This window comes from Aquarana catesbeiana, linkage group LG02, assembly GCF_042186555.1.
Source record: "Aquarana catesbeiana isolate 2022-GZ linkage group LG02, ASM4218655v1, whole genome shotgun sequence".
In the NCBI taxonomy this organism is placed as follows: Eukaryota; Metazoa; Chordata; class Amphibia; order Anura; family Ranidae; genus Aquarana; species Aquarana catesbeiana.
Genome location: NC_133325.1, coordinates 528,751,363 through 528,772,619, shown reverse-complemented (window position 1 = coordinate 528,772,619; position 21,257 = coordinate 528,751,363).

The following is a 21,257-nucleotide window of genomic DNA, read 5'->3' as shown; positions in this document are numbered from 1 at the left end:
TGTGTCCCCGGCAGCACAGCCCTCCTTCAAGACATGTCTGTCTCTCCCCAGCTAGTTCCTGGCTTTCTCTGCGTGTTCAGTGGAGAACACATGTTTAAAAATGTTTAAAAACATATATATGTTTATATATTTTATTTGTGACTGCCTGGGGGGGGGGGGGGGGCGGCGCCCGGGCACCACCTATGGATGAGCCACCACTGATACTGTGCCTGATTAACGAAAATTAAATGTGAGTGTTTTTAATGCACTTTGTCTATTAAATCAATACTGTCTTAACTAAGAGGCGCCTGCTTCCTGTTTGTTCTCTCTTTATATACTGTGTACACCACCTGAAGTGTATTAGAAACTGTACACACTGTATTAGATACTGTGTACACTGCCTGCACTGTATTAGAAACTGTACACACTGTATTAGATACAGTGTACACTGCCTGCACTGTATTAGAAACTGTACAATGACTGCACTGTATTATATACTGTGTACACCACCACCTGTACTGTATTAGAAACTGTACAATGGCCGCACTGTATTATATACTGTGTACACCACCTGAAGTGTGTTAGAAACTGCACACACTGTATTATATACTTTGTGCACCACCTGAAGAGTATTAGAAACAGTATACCACTGAATGCACTGTATATATATATATATAGGCTACATGTATGTATATAGGCTACACTAAATGCAGAGTATATATGTATAGACTAAACCCCTGCTTTTAACGCATACTGTTATGCCCCATACACACGATCGGACATTGCGACAACAAAACCGTGAAATTTTGTTCGAAGGTTGTTGGCTCCAACTTGTCTTGCATACACACGGTCACACAAATGTTGGCCAGCAATTACGAACGTTGGAACTTGGTGACGTACAAGATGTACGACGAGCCGGTAAAAAGGAAGTTCATTAGCCAGTGCACCACCCTTTGGGCTCCTTCTGTTAATTTCATGTTTATCTCGAGTCAGTAGAAGTTTGGTGAGAAACGATACTTGCTTTTCAGTTTGTTTCTGCTTTTTAGGTTATGGTTTGGTTTGTATCGGTTCTTCAGTGCGTGCTTGTCAGTTTGTTTCTGTCTTTCAGTGTGTTCTATTTATAGTTCACTTCTGATTTTCAGTGCGTGCTTGTCCGGTCATTTCTGATTTTCAGCTCGTTCTTGTCAGGTCCTTTCTGATTTTCAGTGCGTTCTGTCAGTTCGTTCTGAGCCGTTCATTTATTAGCCATGTTGCGGTTACATACTCATCGTAGAGTTCGTGCTGTTGTTGGGCTTGGTGTTGGAGTTATTTCTTTGACCCAAATCCAGTCCATGAACAGGGGGAGGAGGAGTTCTTGGACCAAGAATTGGTTGCTTAATCGTGACCAAATCTGTCATATGCCTTTGTTACGGGAGCTCCAGGAGAATAATCCTGATGATTTCAGGAATTATCTCCGGATAACGGACCCCGTCTTTCACTGTCTCTTGGCTTTGCTGACCCCTTATATTACAAAGCAGGACACCTGCATGCGGCAAGCCATCACTCCCGAGCAAAGGCTCGTTGCCACTTTGCAGTACTTGGCGACGGGGACAAGTCTCCAGGACCTGAATTTTATGACTGGGATCTCCCCCCAAGCTCTGGGAATCATTATTCCAGATACCTGTTCTGCCATCATTCAGGTCCTGCAGAAGGACTAAATTAAGGTAAGTTTTATGCTTTAACATCACAGTTTATGTATTTAATGTTTGCTAATGTATTGTATTTATTTCATCATTCCATAATTAACATGATTGTAATATGCTGTGAATGTCCTCTTTGTCCTCATGCATGCTCTAAGCTTTTAACTGCTCCTTTTTTGTCCTTCATGCATTTTTGCCTTCACTAACCTCCCCAACATGCTATCCTGGGCCCATACACACCTAGCCTAGTCACTCAACAATGTATTTTGTCTGCTCCATTGTAGTGCTTACCCTAAACAGCCCCTAAAATGTGTCCAAATGTTATTGTTGTCCTTAAATTCAGGCAGAGTGCAAGAGGCTTTTTTTTTTGTAGGCCAAAACTGGCCCACAAAACCCTCCCTCCCAACCGCTAAATCAACCAATACCAATACTCTATCTGCTGACTTTGCCAAACCCACACTATACCTACCTCTTTTGTGGTCATATTTATGGATAAATTCACCAAAGCATGTAGTGCAAGTGCCTGTCTGTATACTTTCAAATGGTACTGTTTAAAGTTTTATTCTCCTATTATCTTGATAGGTAATTGCAGAATGTAAAAATGTGCTTCAATTTGGACAGTGTGTATTCATATTTTTGGCTTATGACACTTCTTACCTGTCCAGTGGGCTGCCAATAGTGTAAGGAGGGCTGGCCAAAGTAACACACATTATTTATGCATTCAGCTCTCAATGAAGTGGAGAGGGTTACCTGTCCAAAACATCTCCTCCCTCCACCAAAAATTTTTTACAATGGGCCATCGGGGGGTGAGGAATGAGGGATGATAAGTGGACCTTATACTTTTATCTTTAAATACTCATTTCAATAAATGTTATACTTATGTTGGCCAAGAATGTTTGTGTCTAATCTGCTTGCAATGTTATGTGCAAAAGTACTCTTTTTTTTCTTGTTTGACTCCACAGTTTCCTTCCAACCTACAGGAATGGCAGACTGTGGCCTCCCAATTCCACCACCAGTGGGACTTTCCCATGGTTCCCGTGGTGTGATTGATGGGAAGCATGTCCGGATCGTCCCACCACCCAACTTGGGGTCATACTACTTGAACTATAAGGGGTTCAGCAGTATCATGATGTTGGCGGTGGTGACGGCGAATTATGAATTCCTATATCTGGACGTAGGGAATAATGGCCGTATGTCTGATGGAGGAGTGATCGCCCAGACGGAATTTTACCGGCATCTCCAAAATGACACCTTGGGGTTGCCACCTCCAGAGGATAACGTTGAGGGCCTCAAGTTTGTTTTTGTGGCGGACGAGGCCTTTGCGCTGAGGGAACATCTGATGAGGCCGTTCCCCATGAGGACACTGACCCCAGAGCAGAGGGTTTTTAATTACCGGCCCCTGCCAGAAGAGTGGTCGAGAATGCCTTTGGCATAATGGCCAGCCGGTTCCAGCTTTTCCTTACAGCCATCAACATGGCCGAATACAAACTAACTCACATTATCTTGAGCTGCTGCATTCTTCACAATTTCCTTTGGAAGAATGCAGCCAACTATCTAGCCTCAGTTGTGATTGAGGCCGAATTTTCAACTCAACAAACAATGACAGCGCTTGAAAGTGGCCGTCCTGGCTTGCCCCCCCAAAGCGGCTGTGAAGTACGGCAAAACTATGTTGAGTACTTCGTGGGTAGGGGGGCATTTTACCAGAAAATCTGGAAGCTGTGTAAAATATTTTTTTTTTTGAAAAATTAAACTCATATTTCATTTGAATTACTGTTTGTGTTTCTTATCTGTCTCCTAGGTTCTCCAATGGCCTTTTATTTTTGGCCATTTTCTTCAATAGTGCAAACGTAACTTATTTGATACATGATTTGATATCTTCTTCAGCTAACTATTATGTTGTGCTGTGGGTCTGCTACACACACACAATGTTATTGTTGAAAATGTATGTAATGCATTAATGATAAAAATAATCATCCTTTTCAACTCCATGAATTAATTGCTTGGAGTCCCTAAAATGGCCTAATTTTGGCAAATTTTACTGCACAGTGGGGGTTATTTACTAAAGGCAAATCCACTTTGCACTACAAGTGCACTGCAAGTCCACTTGAAAGTGCACCGAAAGTGCACTTGTAGTGCAAAGTGGATTTGTCTTTAGTAAATAACCCCCATTGTCACTGTAACTACACCAACCTAAAAAATAAACTGGTATTGAGCATTGAAAGAAGAAGCCACACATTGTTGAGTATAAAACATTTTACTCCAAGCACATTCACATGTGCGTTTATAAATGGTTTTGGAACAAAACAACATCTTGGTGTCTAGCATGTATGTTTGACATAAATTTGCCTTTCTGGGGCTAAACAGGCATGTTTAAAAACATAACATACACATCCCCAACTCAGGAACTTACAAAGTTCAACTTTGCTAAAGTGAAGACCATATGAGACATTAGTATGTCAAAACTGTGTTGATTTTGACTTCATCAGATGGGGTGATCTCACCCCTGTAAAAGCCAAATTTTGAAGATGCACACAATTTGGGACTCAAAATTTGGATTTCCCTCATGATCCCATGCCTAAAATGTGTGTATTTTCCCTACATCTATTTTTCTAAAGCCACAAATCACACAGTGTGCCAACATGTGCTATCTGCCATCATGGGATATCAATGTACGTGTTTTGTGGGTGCAATCCCTTCCTCCAAACTAAAGTAGGTAAGAGGAAGGGGTTGCACCCCCGAAAAATGTCCATTGATCCCCCATGATGGGAGCTAGCACATGTTGACACACTGGGCCTTATTTCAGAAAGGACAATCCACTTTGCCCTACAAGTGCACTTTCAAGTGCACTTGTAGGGCAAAGTGGTCTTGCTTTTTTTTAAATAAGCCACAGTGTGTCAACATGTGCTAGATCCCATCATGGGGGATGAATGGACGTGTTTCAGGGGTGCAACCCCTTCCTCTCATCTACTTTAGTTTGGAGGAAGGGGTTGCACCCGCAAAATGCATATATTGATATCCCATGATGGCAGATAGCACATATTGAAAAACTGTGTGCATCTTCAAAATTTGGCTTTGCAATTCATTTAAAACTGTAAAAACACGTACAATAACAACAACTTAAAAATTTGTTTTGGGTTTAGATTTTGCCTAAAATATCAATGATGTTGCGCAGTCTTTTTTGAACATCATGGATATTTTGCTTCATCTTTTCCAAATCACGATTGCACACCATGATCTCACTGATGAGTACTTGTCACTTGCACTGCTGAAGTGAGTTTCTTCTTCCACAACATCCACATCACCTAAAAATAAAAAAACACACCATGTATTATAAATATGCAGGCATCCATCTATTACCTGTAGCTGTGGTCTCAGACACTGACCTGTTGTCGACACCATTTTGACCACTTCACCCAGCACTTCCTGAACCTCTGCATCTACATCCTCATGTTGTGTGGTGAGTTCCCTTTGTTCATTAAGTGTGGGTTTACTGGTGTCCTCAGATGTCCAGATTCTTTTCTCCTCTATGTGAATACAAAAAATGTATACTTAACAGACAGATATTTTTGGCTAGAAATAGTAATATGAAACATTGCTTGGAAATGTCATCCAATTGTCTATTTTGGTTCCAAGCTGAAGACATGATTTTTTCACTTTCAAAAGCTGGAATGCTTAAATGTTTTGTGCAAGTTTCACACATGGAGAGACTCCTAGTATCCACTGGAGCACCTGCGTGGGACACCATAACAAGGTTGTCATGCTGTCCCACACTAGTGCTCCTGCATCCAGATGTGTGAACAGCTGCTGAGTGTCCTCTCCTTACACTGAATCAAGTTGTCATTTCATTATAGTTTCAAACACATCTAGACAACAATGTAATAAACTTCTTTTAACCAAAATAGGCATGAACAAATGTAGTTAACCTGCATCTGCCAAAAACGTTGTATTAGTGGTCGAACGAACAATGTTTACTACGAACGTTTCCTGTGCCCACGAACCTAAAACTTGGCATTTTAAACTGTACAACAGTAAAGAAAAGCACATGGACCAGCACAAAAGTAATAATAATAATAATAATAGGAACACAGGACAAATACTTACTTTTTTGCAGCACTTTCCTGATCTTTCTAACCTGATCGTGCTTCCTCAATTTCAGGTCTGACCAGCGTTTTCTCAATTGCTCCTTGGATCGTTGTACCCCAAAAGCCCTGTGCAGACTTCTCACAAATTTAGCCATGATCTTGGCCTTTATCACAAATGGGTTTTTGTACGGTCCATGCTTCCCATCATAGTCTGTCCTCTTCAAGATGTCCACCATCTCGACCATCTCTTCAAAGAACATATTTGAGGCCTTATATCTCCTCCTGGATCGGGAACTGACTTGCTCCGGGCTTTCGTCACTTTCATAACAGCACACACCTGCTGTGTCTCCACCATGTGCTTTCCATGTGCCCTGAAAGAGAAGAGGCGGGGAATACACTAGAAAGAAGGACAGCAGTGGAGTTTCACACATGCGCAGTGTATATAAAGCATAACATGCGGGCGACGTGCGTACGATCTGTGAGTGGAGGATCATTAGCACCGATCGTTCAAACGAACTTACAATTGTAACTTGGGGCATCAGTGGTTAGTGGCCTATACTGCTTATAAATTGAGGCCTATATTGGGACAAGATTAGGAGAGTAGGCTAGTACAGCCTGACATTAGGTGACATTAGGTGACATTCTTGTGTTGTGTCTTGCAAATAAAATGGTTGACAAATTCACAGCCCTTGACTTCCTGCCCAACTTCATAGACAAGTACAAGGCCAAAAATGGTAGCCTGAGGAGTACATATAATAGATAGGGATGGGCTTTATGTTCGGGTCGAACATGAGTTTGCCGAATAATGAACAATTTGGGGTGTTCGCGGCAAATTCGAAAGCCGCGGAACACCCTTTAAAAGTCTATGGGAGAAATCAAAAGTGCTAATTTTAAAGGTTAATATGCAAGTTATTGTCATAAAAAGTGTTTGGGGACCTGGGTCCTGCCCCAGGGGACATGTATCAATGCAAAAAAAGTTTTAAAAACGACACTGCCACCTTCAGGTCCCAAGCTAACATCTTGAGGGAGAGATTCCTGGACCAAGGTTATGATCAGGCCGATGTAGATAGAGATCTTTCTACAGTTCTAAATACCGATCGAGATTCATTGCTGACAGACAAACCGCAGCGAGAAGGTGATGACAACTTTAAATGGTCATTCCTGACTGGGTTCTCAACCCAATATAAACAGATTAAAGACATTTTTGAACAGCACTGGGGAATTTTGAGGAATGACAAAATACTTGGTCCTATTCTATCTGAGAGACCCAAGGTCATTTACCGGGGTACACCCTCACTTAAAATCAAGATTGCACCATCTATCATCACTCCCCCAGTTAGACCCACATTTTTTCACAACTGGACAGGTTATTACCCCTGAAAAAAGTGTCTGGTCTGCCATCACAACTCCTGTGGTCATAGAGCAACCAAGGAATTTAGCTTTAAGGTAACTGGTCGATCTTATACCATCAAGCATTTCTGTACTTGTGCCACAACCCATGTGGTATATTTACTGACTTGCCCTTGCGGGAAGCAATATGTCGGTAGAACTATACGAACATTTACGGCTAGAGTTACTGAACATATCAATCTAATAAAACTTGGTAGTACTAAACATACAGTTCCTTGCCACTACCGACCACACCATGCACGTGACCCTACAGGGACTCAATTTCTTATTATTGACAGATACATTGCCCCATGGAGGGGTGGAGCTAGGACGAGAGGGGTATCCAGACTAGAAACCTTCTGGATCTATGAATTACAGACCCACTATCCACAGGGAATGAACGTAGAGTGGGACATTAACTCTTTTTAAATAGAGCTTAATTGTCTACTTTTGCTCTGAGATCACCTGGAAGCCCCCCCCCCCTCATTTTTTACGAATTTTTCAACTTACAAATTTATTTTATTATTTATTTGTGTATATGGGCTATTTCTAACCCACTCTCTATTGTTGTTAACAATGTTATTTTTAAGTTTTTCATTTAACTCTTGGAGTAGGGTCTTTTTTGTCTATATTTGGTTTATATTTAGTTATCGGTATTTATTTTATTTGATTTCTGACCACTGACCTCAGACCTTGCTGCAGCCGCTGTTGGACTTACATCCAATAGAACACCTTGATACTTTAAGCTGGCTTTAGTATCAATAACTTAATCATGTGCACTTTCTTCATTCTGTGGGGCGGGTGGACATTTTTTTTGTTATTGTGATTTACTCTCTGTTGATTGGCTCGGGACAGCATGTGATTGGCCCCTCTGTGTATACGGCGAGGCTTGGTTACTATGCTATTATGTTTATCTCACCGAGTCACACGGAGGTTACTATACCAAGCCTCATTTTAATGACGAGGCTTGGTTTCCCATATTAAATGGACACCAGCTAAACAGGCCTTGTTTTCATAGCGAGGCTTGTCTAGCCTATTTGATAGACATTAGACAATTCCAAGCCTCATTTTCATAATGAGGCTTGGTCACATTGTATGACAGATATCACCAAACCAAGCCTCATTTTCATTACAAGGAAGTGTTGGTTCGACTTAAGGACATTTTGTAATTGCAGGGCTGTGCACTGTACTTTATCCACCTTTTATTTTATGTTATGTACATCACATACTATGGAGACACGCACATAATGTTGACCTGGAATATCTAGGTATCCATTTCCTTCCGGGATTGCGACACAGGAACCGGAAGTGATGTCATGTGGAGCCATTTCCGGCATTTAGCAGGTTCTGGGGTCATTTTTACTTTATAAGCGATGCTGTTGCAGGGGGTCCACACCCCAGATGATGACCGTGGAGTCGAAATGCGTCGGATGGACCTCCTCACGATGATTGGAGATGATTGGAGCCTTCAAGTCACTATTCTGTGACAGTCCAAGGTCAATTGATTGATACAGATCTAGGACCAGTTGTTTCCAACAGATGTGTTCAACCTAATAAGCTCTGCAGAATTGGGTGGTGTAAGCCCCGCCAAGTCAGTAAGATCTGGTAAGCCTCCCCCTGTTTATGGTGGTAGTACTTCTGTTTTTTCCTTCACAGTTCATACCGGTGATTGGAATCCCCCATATATCTAACGGGACTGCACATCTAATTGGATTTCTTTGGACTTTACAATTCACCATTTCTGTTTTTTGAACTTTGTTTATTGTGCAGTTATACTAGCACATTATTGTACTAGCACATTTTTCAGAAATTATTCTCATTTTTTCTGAGTTTGAACTCACACTCACTATATGTTAATCCTTGTTTATTTGATGTGTTTCTGTTCAATATAAACACCCCAATTTCTATCTCTCACCTATTTATGGTATAGTCACCATACTAGCACATTTTTCATTATACCAGCATTTTTTCAGAAATTTCACTTTTTCTTTGGTTGATTCACATTTCACCATGTATGAATCTCTGTTTATTTGATATATTTATGTTTAAGTCACATTTATATAATTTATGCAAATTTCCTTTTTTGCAACCTTAGCGCTGCACTTATTTATTCACAGTTTTTGATTTTTGTCTACAAGCTGTGCTGGCTGCTAGGATGCAGGTTCACAGCGCAGTATTCCTTTAACTTTATAAGGGGAACCCCATGCCAAAATTTTTTAAAAAATGGCGTGGGGGTCCCCCTAAGGATCCAAACCAGACCCTTATCTGAGCACGCAACCTGGCAGGCCACAGGAAAAGAGGGGGGGGACAAGAGAGTGCCCCCCCGAACCGTACCAGGCCTCAACATGGGGGGGTTTACGTAACGGGGAAGTCCCCGTGCATCAGAGGGGGTGGGGTTACCGAGTGGCCCCGCCCTCAGTTATATAAGAGCTGTCACAAGAACAGAAGCGTCATACAGCGGGAGCCTCCCATTGAGGTGGATCGTCCGGAGGTCGAATCGGGGAAGAAGCCGGAGGAAGATGCCAGACGAGAAGACCAGAGGAAGATGCCGGACTAGAAGACCGTAGGAAGAAGCAGAGGAAGATAGAGGAAGAAGCGGGGGAAGAACAAGATGGAGAAGGAAGAAGAACACCGAAGGAAGACCAGAATAAGATGAAAGAAGAAGTGGGGAATGAAGAAGACATTAATAAAGGAGTTCTCAAAAACCGTCTATTGTCTTTTTTAACATTTTTGACACTTTTTTTGTGAAATGGTAGGGGTACATTTGTACCCCATTACCGATTCACACGGGGGGCGGGATCTGAGGGTCCCCTTGTTAAAGGGGGCTTCAAGATTCTAATAAGCCCCCACCTGCAGACCCCCACAACCACCGGGAAAGGGTTGTGGGGATGAGGCCATTCTCCCCATCAACATGGGGACAAGGTGCTTTGGGGGGCTACCCCAAAGCACCCTCCCAATGTTGAGCGCATGTGGCCTGGTACGGTTCAGGAGGGGGGCGCTCTCTCGTCCTCCCCTCTTTTCCTGCGGCCTGCCAGGTTGCGTGCTCGGATAAGGGTCTGGCATGGACTTTTGGGGGGACCCACACCATTTTTTTAAAAAATTTTGGCACGGGGTTCCCCTTAAAATTCATACCAGACCTGAGGTCTGGTATAGATCTATGATTCCCTGAGATCCGGAGTAGCAGCAGATGATGTATATGTCCCCAGGCTATGGTACTACGACTGCCTGCGTTTTTTTGTCCGACCAGACGGAACCCAGGCCATCGCTATCAACACTTCCTTCAACATCAGCTGAGGCTCCTGAAGTCCAACCTGGGCCTTCCAACCAGGAATAAGATGTGGAGGAGCCCAGCTTGACCCAGGTATAGCATTATTCAACATATTTCTTGTCAAAAATTGAATGATGTTAATTAGATGTTATTGATCACTAATTTGTGATTTAACAAAGTGGTTTACATAGACAGTAGTAGCCAAAAATGATTGGAACGAGAATGAAAAATGCTGGGGTCAGAATGATAGTCTTTTCTATTTGTTAACATTCAATTTGCAACAGTCATGACCTCAAAATTGTGTGTGATTGATGACCAAAAACATAAAACCATGTACCATTTTTATACACAGGAAAGTCTCAGTCAGGAGGAGGCCGTGGCAAGCAGCCTGACTGAATCCCAGGTTCCTCCCCCTCCGCCCTCCAACCAAAAGGACCAGGAAGGCAAGGAACCTGGAGGAGTCCGCGGCTGCTTTCCTAAAACAGGCTACTGTGGCACTTACCACGACCCCTGGGGCCACGAGACATTTGGATGCGTCACTGCCAGCAAATTAGAACACATGGAGGAGGCCCAATGCACTATATTATTATTATTATTATTATTATACAGGATTTATATAGCGCCGACAGTTTACGCAGCGCTTTACAACATTAGGGCAGACAGTACAAGTACAATACAATTCAATACAGGAGGAATCAGAGGGCCCTGCTCATTAGAGCTTACAATCTAGGAGGGAGGGTCAAGTGATACAAAAGGGTAATAGCTGTGGGGGATGAGCTAATGGAGAAAATAGTGCAGTTGTTAGATGGAGGCAGGATAGGCTTCTCTGAAGAGGAAAGTTTTCAGGGATCGCCTAAAAGTGGATAAAGTTGGAGACAGTCTGACAGATTGGGGTAGGGAATTCCAGAGGATGGGCGAGGCTCGGGAGAAGTCCTGGAGGCGGATATGGGAGGAGGTGATGAGGGAGCTAGAGAGCAGGAAGGTCTTGGGAGGAACGGAGATGGCAGTTAGGTTGGTATTTTGAGACTAGGTTAGTGATGTAGCTGGGGGCAGAGTTGTGGATGGCTTTGTAACTTATTGTTAGTATTTTGAATTTAATTTGTTGGGCGAGTGGTAGCCAATGGAGGGATTGGCAAAGAGGGGTAGCAGACACTGAGCGGTTTGTAAGGTGGATGAGTCTGGCAGCAGCATTCATGATGGACTGAAGGGGGGATAGTCTGTTTAAAGGTAAGCCAATGAGGAGTGAGTTGCAGTAGTCAAGGCGAGAGATAACCAGGGAGTGAATCAGGAGCTTTGTGGTTTCATTGGTTAGAAAGGGACGTAGTTTAGAGATGTTGCGGAGGTTGAGGCGGCAAGCTTTGGAAAGTGATTGGATGTGGGGCTGAAAGGAGAGTTCAGAATCCAGGATAACACCTAGTACCCTGACATGTGGGGACGGGTGGATGGTTTTGCCATTGCTCTTGACAGAGAAGTCGGGGGAAGAGGAACGTGGGGGAGGAAATATTATAAGCTCGGTTTTGGACAAGTTGAGTTTGAGGAAGTGGTGTGACATCCATACAGATATGTCGGCTAGTAAGTTAGTGATGCGTGAGGAGACTGATGGAGTGAGTTGAGGGGTGGAGAGATAGATTTGTGTGTCATCAGCATAGAAATGATATTGAAAGCCGTGAGAGGCTATCAGCTGACCCAGGGAAGAGGTGTAGATTGAAAATAAAAGAGGTCCAAGAACAGAACCTTGGGGGACCCCGACAGAGAAGGGAAGAGGAGTGGAGGAAGTAGAATTGTAAGTGACACTGAAGGTGCGTTGGGATAGGTAGGATGAGAGCCACTGAAGAGCACAGTCACGGAGACCGAGGGAGTAAAGTTTTTTGAGGAGGAGGGAGTGGTCAACTGTGTCAAAGGCAGCTGGAAGATCCAGAAGTAGGAGTACAGAATAGTGTCCATTGGTTTTTGCAGTTAGTAGGTCATTTGTGAGTTTTAAAAGAGCAGTTTCTGTGGAGTGTTGAGGGCGAAATCCAGATTGAAGGGGATCAAGAAGGTTGTTTTTAATGAGGTGGTCACTCAGTTGGTTGTAAACAAGGCGTTCAAGGAGTTTAGAGGAAAAGGGGAGCAAGGAGATTGGGTGTAGGTTGTTAAGATTGGTAGGGTCCAAGGACGGCTTTTTGAGTATGGGGGTGACCAGTGCATGTTTTAGAGCATCGGGGAAGATGCCAGAGGTGAGGGAGAGATTGAAGATGTGGGTTAGAGAGTGTAGGATGGGGTCAGAGGGTGACCGCAGCATTTGAGAGGGAATAGGGTCCAGGGTACAGGTGGTTAGGTGGGCGATAGAAAGGAGTTTAGCAACTTCATCTGTAGTAGTAGAGTTGAATAGGGGGAGTGTCAGTTGTATCTGTTGACATGGGGTCTTAGCTGGGGGAGATACCTGTAGAATAGAGATTTCATCACGGATTGTATCAATCTTGTTTTTGAAGTGATTAGCGATTTCCTGGGCAGTGAGTAAGTCAGTGGGTGGAGGCGGTGGAGGACAAAGTAGAGAGTTGAAGGTAGAGAAGAGTTTACGGGGATTGGATGAGAAAGTGTTAATAAGAGTTATAAAATAGGTTTGCTTGGCAGTGTGGAGGAAAGAATAGTATATTTGGAGGGCAGATTTGTATTGGTTGAAGTCTTTGAGAGACTTAGTCTTGTGCCACAGACGCTCAAAAGCGCGACTACGTTTTTTTAAAATTTTAGTGTCATCTGTTTGCCAGGGTTGTAGGGGTCGAGGCCTGATTCTGCGTGTAGTGAGGGGAGCGAGCTTATCCAGGGTGGAGGACAGAGATTTATTGTAGATGGACATGGCTTGGTTGGGGCAGGACAGGGGAGAGATTTTGTCATAGAGGTGGTCAGTAGCAGAATAGAGGAGACAGGAGTTGAAGTTGCGAAAGTTTCTACGGGTGATGGTTAGGCGATTGGAGGGAAAGGTGGTGGAAGACAGGGGGAGAGAGAAACGAATAAGGTGGTGGTCCGAAAGAGGAAAAGGATTGTTTGAGAAGTTGCATGGAGTGCATAGGTAGGAGAATACAAGGTCAAGGGTGTTGCCATCAGAGTGAGTAGAAGCCTGTACCCATTGCTTCAGGTCAAATGAAGAGGTTAGACTAAGAAGTTTAGAAGTAGCAGGAGTGTTTGTATTAGCAGGGATGTTGAAATCACCAAGAAGGATTGTGGGAATATCCGAAGAGAGAAAGTAGGGTAGCCAGGCAGAAAACTCATCAAGGAAAGTCGATAATGGTCCAGGGGGCCTGTAGATCACAGCAATTCTTAGGGAAGTTGGAGAGAATAGACGTATACAGTGGGCTTCAAATGATGAGAGGGAAAAAGAGGGAGGAGGGTGAATAACCTGGAAGGTGCTCTGGGGGGATAGGAGGAATCCCACTCCACCTCCCTTGCGTCCATTAGGCCTAGGGGAGTGAGTCCAGTGAAGGCCACCCTGGGAGAGGGAAGCAGGAGAAGGGGTGTCATATTCGTGGAGCCAGGTTTCGGTGAGAGCAAGTAGATTAAAGGAATTAGTGACAAAGAGGTCATGAACAGCAGTGAGTTTGTTGCAGACAGAGCGGGCGTTCCAGAGGGCACAGGAGAGAGGGAGGCTGGCGTTGGGAAGAAGAGGAATGGAGACTAAATTGTGTAGATTGCGACTACTGCCAGAGGGTGTAGGGTGATGGTGATGGGTGTGTTGGGCACAGTTAAATAAGGGAGGCCCAGGGTTTGGGGAAATATCTCCAGTGATTAGGAGAAGCAGAAGAGTGAGGGAGGTAATATGAGAATATGATTTGTATGAGGGGACATGCTTTAGTATCCTGGGGGGTATGTTAGCAAGTGGGCTTAGAGTTAGAAAGAGGTGATGAGTTCAGTAGTAGGGGGAGGGGAGAAGTGAGGGTGATATGTACAGATTGTGTGGTGGAGCAGAGGGATGTAGAGAAGAGAGCTTGAGGAGAGAGGCTGCAATTGTGAAGAGGAGGAGAGGTAAAGAGAGCATGTTTCAGAGAAGGTGATATAATATGAAAATGAGATCACCTGCAATCTGCTATGGTTATCTTTGTGCAAATCGCTGAAGTGCAAGAGCAGAAGTGTCACTTTTTTTCAGAACCCCACTTCTTTGGAAGAACCCCCTGTATGTGCAGCCCCCTGTATGTGCTCCCCCGTAAAGAAGGCCTTGTTATATACTGTGTTGGGTGTGGATGGAATCTGGCAATTAATCAATTAGGAGGGCATATTAGGAACACAGCAAGCAGGGCATAACTTTCACACCACAATCAAACTGCAAGGGGACTAAAAGGCCAAAATTGTAAAGATAAGGAAACCCATAATTCAGGTAAGACTTAATGGCTAAATAAACATTGAAATAATGTGAGCATGGCTACAGATGGAGTTGAGACAGCGGTGACAAGCAGATTACCAAAAATGTATATAAGCGGTCAGTCAATTTTCAGTTTGCAGGACATGGGAATATAAACGCAGATTACCAAAAATGTATATAAGCGGTCAGTCAATTTTCAGTTTGCAGGACATGGGAATATAAACGCAGATTACCAAAAATGTATATAAGCGGTCAGTCAATTTTCAGTTTGCAGGACATGGGAATATAAACGCAGATTACCAAAAATGTATATAAGCGGTCAGTCAATTTTCAGTTTGCAGGACATGGGAATATAAACGCAGATTACCAAAAATGTATATAAGCGGTCAGTCAATTTTCAGTTTGCAGGACATGGGAATATAAACGCAGATTACCTGTGAAGAGAGAAGAAAATGTTCAGATGAATGCTGCAAGAGCAGAAGTGTCACTTTTTTTCAGAACCCCACTTCTTTGGAAGAACCCCCTGTATGTGCAGCCCCCTGTATGCAAAGAGATTATTCTCAAGGCCCTAAACAAGGAGACAAGGGGTGAACTCACACCTCAAACACACCTCTGTGAGTTGGACCGTGCTCCTCCAGCAACACCATCAACACCACAACCACCCCACCCACCACAGCAGCATGGAAGGAAGCGTGGAAGGAAGTGTTGAGAGTGATGGCCTGGGTTTGGTGTGGTCTGGCAAAAAACACAGGCTGTTGTAAGACCACAGCCTCGGGACATATAGGTCATCTGCTGCTGCTCCCGATTTCTCGGAGTCCTGGACTGTATTGTGCTCCCTATTAAATGGACAATTTAGTCAAATAATTGATGTCTGCCCTGAGGTACAAAGGCTTCACCAATCCCAACTGTTTCTCCAGCATTGTATTGCTCTTTATTTTGTTATGACCTTGTGCTCCCTATTAAATTCAAAATTTTTGTTTTGACAAATACTTGGCTTACATGTGTTTTACTTCAAAAAGGACAATTTGTTTGTGAGTAGGCAGGTACATTTCAAAAATACAATGTCAAATTAACAAGGGACACCAACATAGTTGTATCTATGAGGTTAAAAAATACAAGATAATGATGTGGTAACTTGACACACAAAAGGAAAAAAAAAAACTATTATGGAGATCGCTAGAAAAAAAAGAAAAATATAAAGATTATTCTGGAGATCACAAGAAAAAATAAAAAATAAAAATTATTGAGATCGCTAGAAAAAAATAGAAAAAAAAAGATTATTCTGTAGATCACGAGAAAAAAAAATATATGGAGATCGCTAGAAAGAAAAAAGAAAAAAAAGGATTATTCTGGAGATCATGAGGAAAAAAAAATGTAAATCACTAGAAAAAAAAAGAAAAAATAGATTATTCCGGAGATCACAAGAAAAAAATAAATAAAAAAATAAAAAAAATATGGAGATCACTAGAAAAAAAAGAAAAAAAAATTATTCTGGAGATCACGAGAAAAAAAAAAATGATGGAGATCACAAGAAAAAAAAAAAGAAAAAAGATTATTCTGGAGATCACGAGAAAAAAAACAAAAAAAATGATTATTCTGGAGATCACGAGAAAAAAAACAAAAAAAAAAAAAGATTATTCTGGAGATCACTAGAAATAAAAAAAAACTACGTTTGTCAGAACTCTGTGAATATCAGCAGCAACGCAACTTCATTATTATACCATTATATAGAATAAAAGAATGCGCTGCATTGAGAGATTTCATAATTTGCCGCATCACTAATGTGATATCTTCATTACGAACGCTAGTTTTACAAGACCGAGCACTTCCGGCTCGTACTTGATTCCGAGCATGCGGCGAACTTTGTGCGACAGACTTGTGTACATACGATCGGAAAGACAACAAAAATTTCTTGGCGGAAAATTTGAGAACCAGCTAGCCAACATTTGTTGGCGGAAAGTCCGACAACAAATGTTCGATGGAGCATACACATGGTCAGACTTTCCGCCAACAAGCTCACATCCAATATTTGTTGTCGGAAAATCTGATCATGTGTACGCGGCATAAGACAGGTTTATTTGGTTGTCTGTGGGCTGGTCGGTAAGTTAAGCTTGTTTTTTTCTTTGGAATTATCCTTGGCTTTGTTTCTAATATATATATATATATCCACCTGAAGTGTATTAGAAACTGTACACAGTGTATTATATACTGTGTACACCCCCTGCAGTGTATTAGAAACTGTACAATGGCGGCACTGTATTATATACTGTGTACATCACCTGAAGTGTATTAGAAACTGTACACACTGTATTATATATTGTGTACACCACCTGCACTGTATTAGAAACTGTACAACGGCTGCACTGTATTATTTACTGTGTACATACACCACCTGAAGTGTATTAAGTGAAGTGGTGTACAGTACACCACCGAATATATATATATATATATATATATATATATATATATAATACAGTGAGGGCGGAAAGTATTCATACCAGCTTAAATTTTCCACTCTTTGTTATATTGCAGCCATTTGCTAAAATCATTTATGTTAATTTTTTTCCTCATTAATGTACACACAGCACCCCGTATTAACAGAAAAACACAGAATTGTTGACATCTTTGCAGATTTATTAAAAAAGAAAAACTGAAATATCACATGCTCCTAAGTATTCAGACCCTTTGCTGTGACACTCATATATTTAACTCAGGTGCTTTCCATTTCTTCTGATCATCCTTGAGATGGTTCTACACCTTCACTTGAGTCCAGCTGTGTTTGATTATACTGATTGGACTTGATTAGGAAAACCACACACCTGCCTATATAAGACCTTACAGCTCACAGTGCATGTCAGAGCAAATGAGAATCATGAGGTCAAAGGAACTGCCTGAAGAGCTCAGAGACAGAATTGTGGTGAGGCACAGATCTGCCCAAGGTTACAAAAATAACAGGTCCCAGCGTCTGTCACAAGAAAGCACAGTGCCACCTGTGGGTGGGAGGGGAACTACAAGGTAACATAATATACACAGAGAAAAAAAGGAGGTTATATAATAGTCAGTGTCATGGAAACATATATATGAAGTGCATGATAGTAAACATGGAGACAATAATATTAACAATAGTAAAAAGGAGTAACAATGGGGGCAGAAAGTATAAAAATATATATATATACACACACACACACACACACACATATATATATATATATATATATATATATATATATATATATATATATATATATATATATACACACATACACATATGTAAGTATAAAAGCATAACATAATAATAATTCCCATGGTGATGATACAAAAGAACCAGAAAATGCAACGGTAAAGATAAAAAATAAAAAATAAAAAAATATATAAGAAAATAAGTAAAAAAATGCAAAAAAAAAATAAAAATAAATAAATAAATAGGTAGAGAAAGGCAAAAAAAATGGTGAAAAAATTATGGTATAAGAAGTGGACATGGATAAAGCATGCGTATTGGGAAAACACAAGAAACAGAGAAGCACGTATCTGTGCAGGGTTCTTAAAGATATATATATTGTAGCAAGGCTACATCTGTAGGGGTGGTCTCATGAGGAAACGGGGTGGCTTAAAGTAGTGTGTGCACCTCAATATCCTCGTTCAACCCCCAGGTGCTAAAGTGCCCAAAGAGTAGATCCAGTAAGTTTCTTGCTGGCAAAGACGTTTATACCGCTCAGCGGCAGGGTATTTGGCCGGGATTGATTCAATGACCCACACACTGAGGCCAGCTGTAGATCGGCCGTGGTGAGTCAGGAAGTGTTTAGGGACTGTGGTTGTCACGGCCTTTTTCAATAAAGCGCCGGTGCTCCCCAAAGCGTGCCCTTAGGGCTCTGATGGTTCTGCCGACATATATTAGGCCACAGGGGCAGGTGAGGCAGTATATAATGAAGTCAGTTGAACAGTTGTAGAATTCTTTTAGGGTATAGTTTTTTCCTTTGACAGTGAAGGTTTTCTGACCGTGTTGTATGAACTGGCAAGGTAAGCAGAGGGGATTTTTGCATTGATAAATCCCTCTGAGGGGTATCAGGGTGAGTGGTGATGAGGTGGGTTGGGTAGGCTTAATTCTACTGGGTGCAATTTTACTCTTAATGTTTCTGGATTTTATATATGCCACTTTAGGTTTGGTATAGACTGTGGTTCTGAGATGAGGGTCTTCCAACAGAATAGGCCACTGTGAAGCCAGGATCTTCTCCATTTTCTTGTATTTGTCATGAAATTGCGTGATGAAGCGGGTAGGTTGTTTACCAGTGGTAGGAGGACGGTTGGGGCCTGGGGATAGACTACGGTAATGATGGAAGGCCGCGTCTATAAGTGGGGTGGGGTATCCTTTGTCTAGGAATTTTTTTGACATAAGCTGTCCATGGGTGTCATAGTTTGAGTCTCTGGTACATTTCCTTGGAAGGCGGCAGAATTGGCTGCGGGGGATGTTGTTGACCCATCTCGGATGGTGGCAGCTATCATACTGTATAAATGAATTACCAGCAGTTGGATTGGTAAAGTTTCTTGCATATATAGTTTTGTTGTCGTGGCATAGCTCGAGGTCTAGAAAGGCCAAAGTGTCAAGGTCAGCAACGTGAGTGAAGGATAGGCCCAAGCTGTTATGGTTGCAGTATTGTACAAAGGTCATGATGTCATCAAACGTGCCATCCCAGATGATCACTATATCTTCGATGTATCGACCGTAATATATCACGTGGGCGAAGTGGGGATGGTCAGCTGCAAGGTACATATGTTCCCAATATCCCATGGTGAGATTGGCATAGCTGGAGGCAAAGTTAGCCCCCATGGCTGTTCCATTGATCTGGAGGTAGTTTGTGCCTTCTGATTTGAAGTAGTTGTGTTTGAGGCAAAAGGTTAAGGCTTCAAGAATGAAATTGGCTTGCCGGGGGTTGGTGAGGGGATCATTGGCCAGGAAGTGTTCAACAGTACGGACTCCCACATCGTGGGGGGTGGAGGTGTATAATGATGAGAAATCAAGAGAGAGCCACCAGTAGTTCTGTTCCCAAGTGTAAGGCTTCAGCATATCAAGTAGGTGGGGTCCATCACGTATGTAGGAGGGGAGATTCTGTGCCAGAGGTTGAAGGAATTGGTCAATGTAGATGGAGAAGCCACTAGTGACGCTGTCCATAGCGGCTACTATTGGACGGCCAGGGGGATTGGTTAGATCTTTATGGATCTTGGGTAGTTGGTAGTAGTAGGGGACTTTATAGAAATTGTTTGTGATAAAAGAGGCTTCGGATTTGGAAATGATTTTTTCTTTTTTTATTTTTATCTTTACCGTTGCATTTTCTGGTTCTTTTGTAGCATCACCATGGGAATTATTATTATGTTATGCTTTTATACTTACATATGTGTATGTATATATATATATATATATATATATATATATATATATATATATATATATATTTTTATACTTACCTCCATTTTTTGCCCCCATTGTTACTCTCATTTTTACTATTGTTAATATTATTGTCTCCATGTTTACTACCATGCACTTCTTCTTCATATATATGTTTCCATGACACTGACTATTATATAACCTCCTTTTTTCTCTATGTATATTATGTTACCTTGTAGTTCCCCTCCCGCCCACAGGTGGCACTGTGCTTTCTTGTGACAGATGCTGGGACCTGTTATCCCACAGCACTGCCATATAAAAGCACATTGCAGACACCTCCGTATTAGGCCTATTGAAGGAGCAGTGGCTCCGAGCGCGTAGCCTTCTCTCAACCTCCCTGCTAGCCCTCCTCCCTGGACGATCCCTCCCCTGGATACCGAACCCGGAAGCAGACGGACGACCTGTGACATCATGCACGCTCCACATGCGCTCCACGCCGGCCCCTAGTCTCTTCCTGATGGCCACTGAAGGAGCTCCCTGCTGGTAATCCACCTTCTGCAGCCCAGCATCCTTGCAGCGTCACCACCACAGGATCAGAGGAAACACCGAGGACCACATACCTATACAGATGAGCCTTTTATATGTTTTTATCCTGTAAGTGTGTTTTTACCTCGTGTCATTAAACATCATTTGTTAATATTACACTCAGGTGGCGCTTCCTTCTCTACCCCTCTCTAGACACATGAAAGCCCACATGGAGTTTGCAAAAAAACACCTGAAGGACTCCAAGATGGTGAGAAATAAGATTCTCTGGTCTGATGAGACCAAGATAGAACTTTTTGGCCTTAATTCTATGTGTGGAGAAAACCAGGCACTGCTCGTCACCTGTCCAACACCTGTCCAATACAGTCCCAACAGCGAACCACCAACAGTGGTGGTGGCAGCATCATGCTGTGGGGGTGTTTTTCAGCTGCAGCGACAGAACGACTGGTTGTAATCAAGGGAAAGATGAATGCGGCCAAGTACAGGGATATCCTGGACAAAAACTTTGTCCAGAGTGCTCAGGACCCCAGACTGGGCCGAAGGTTTACCTTCCAACAAGACAATGACCCTAAGCACACAGCTAAAATAACAAAGGAGTGGCTTC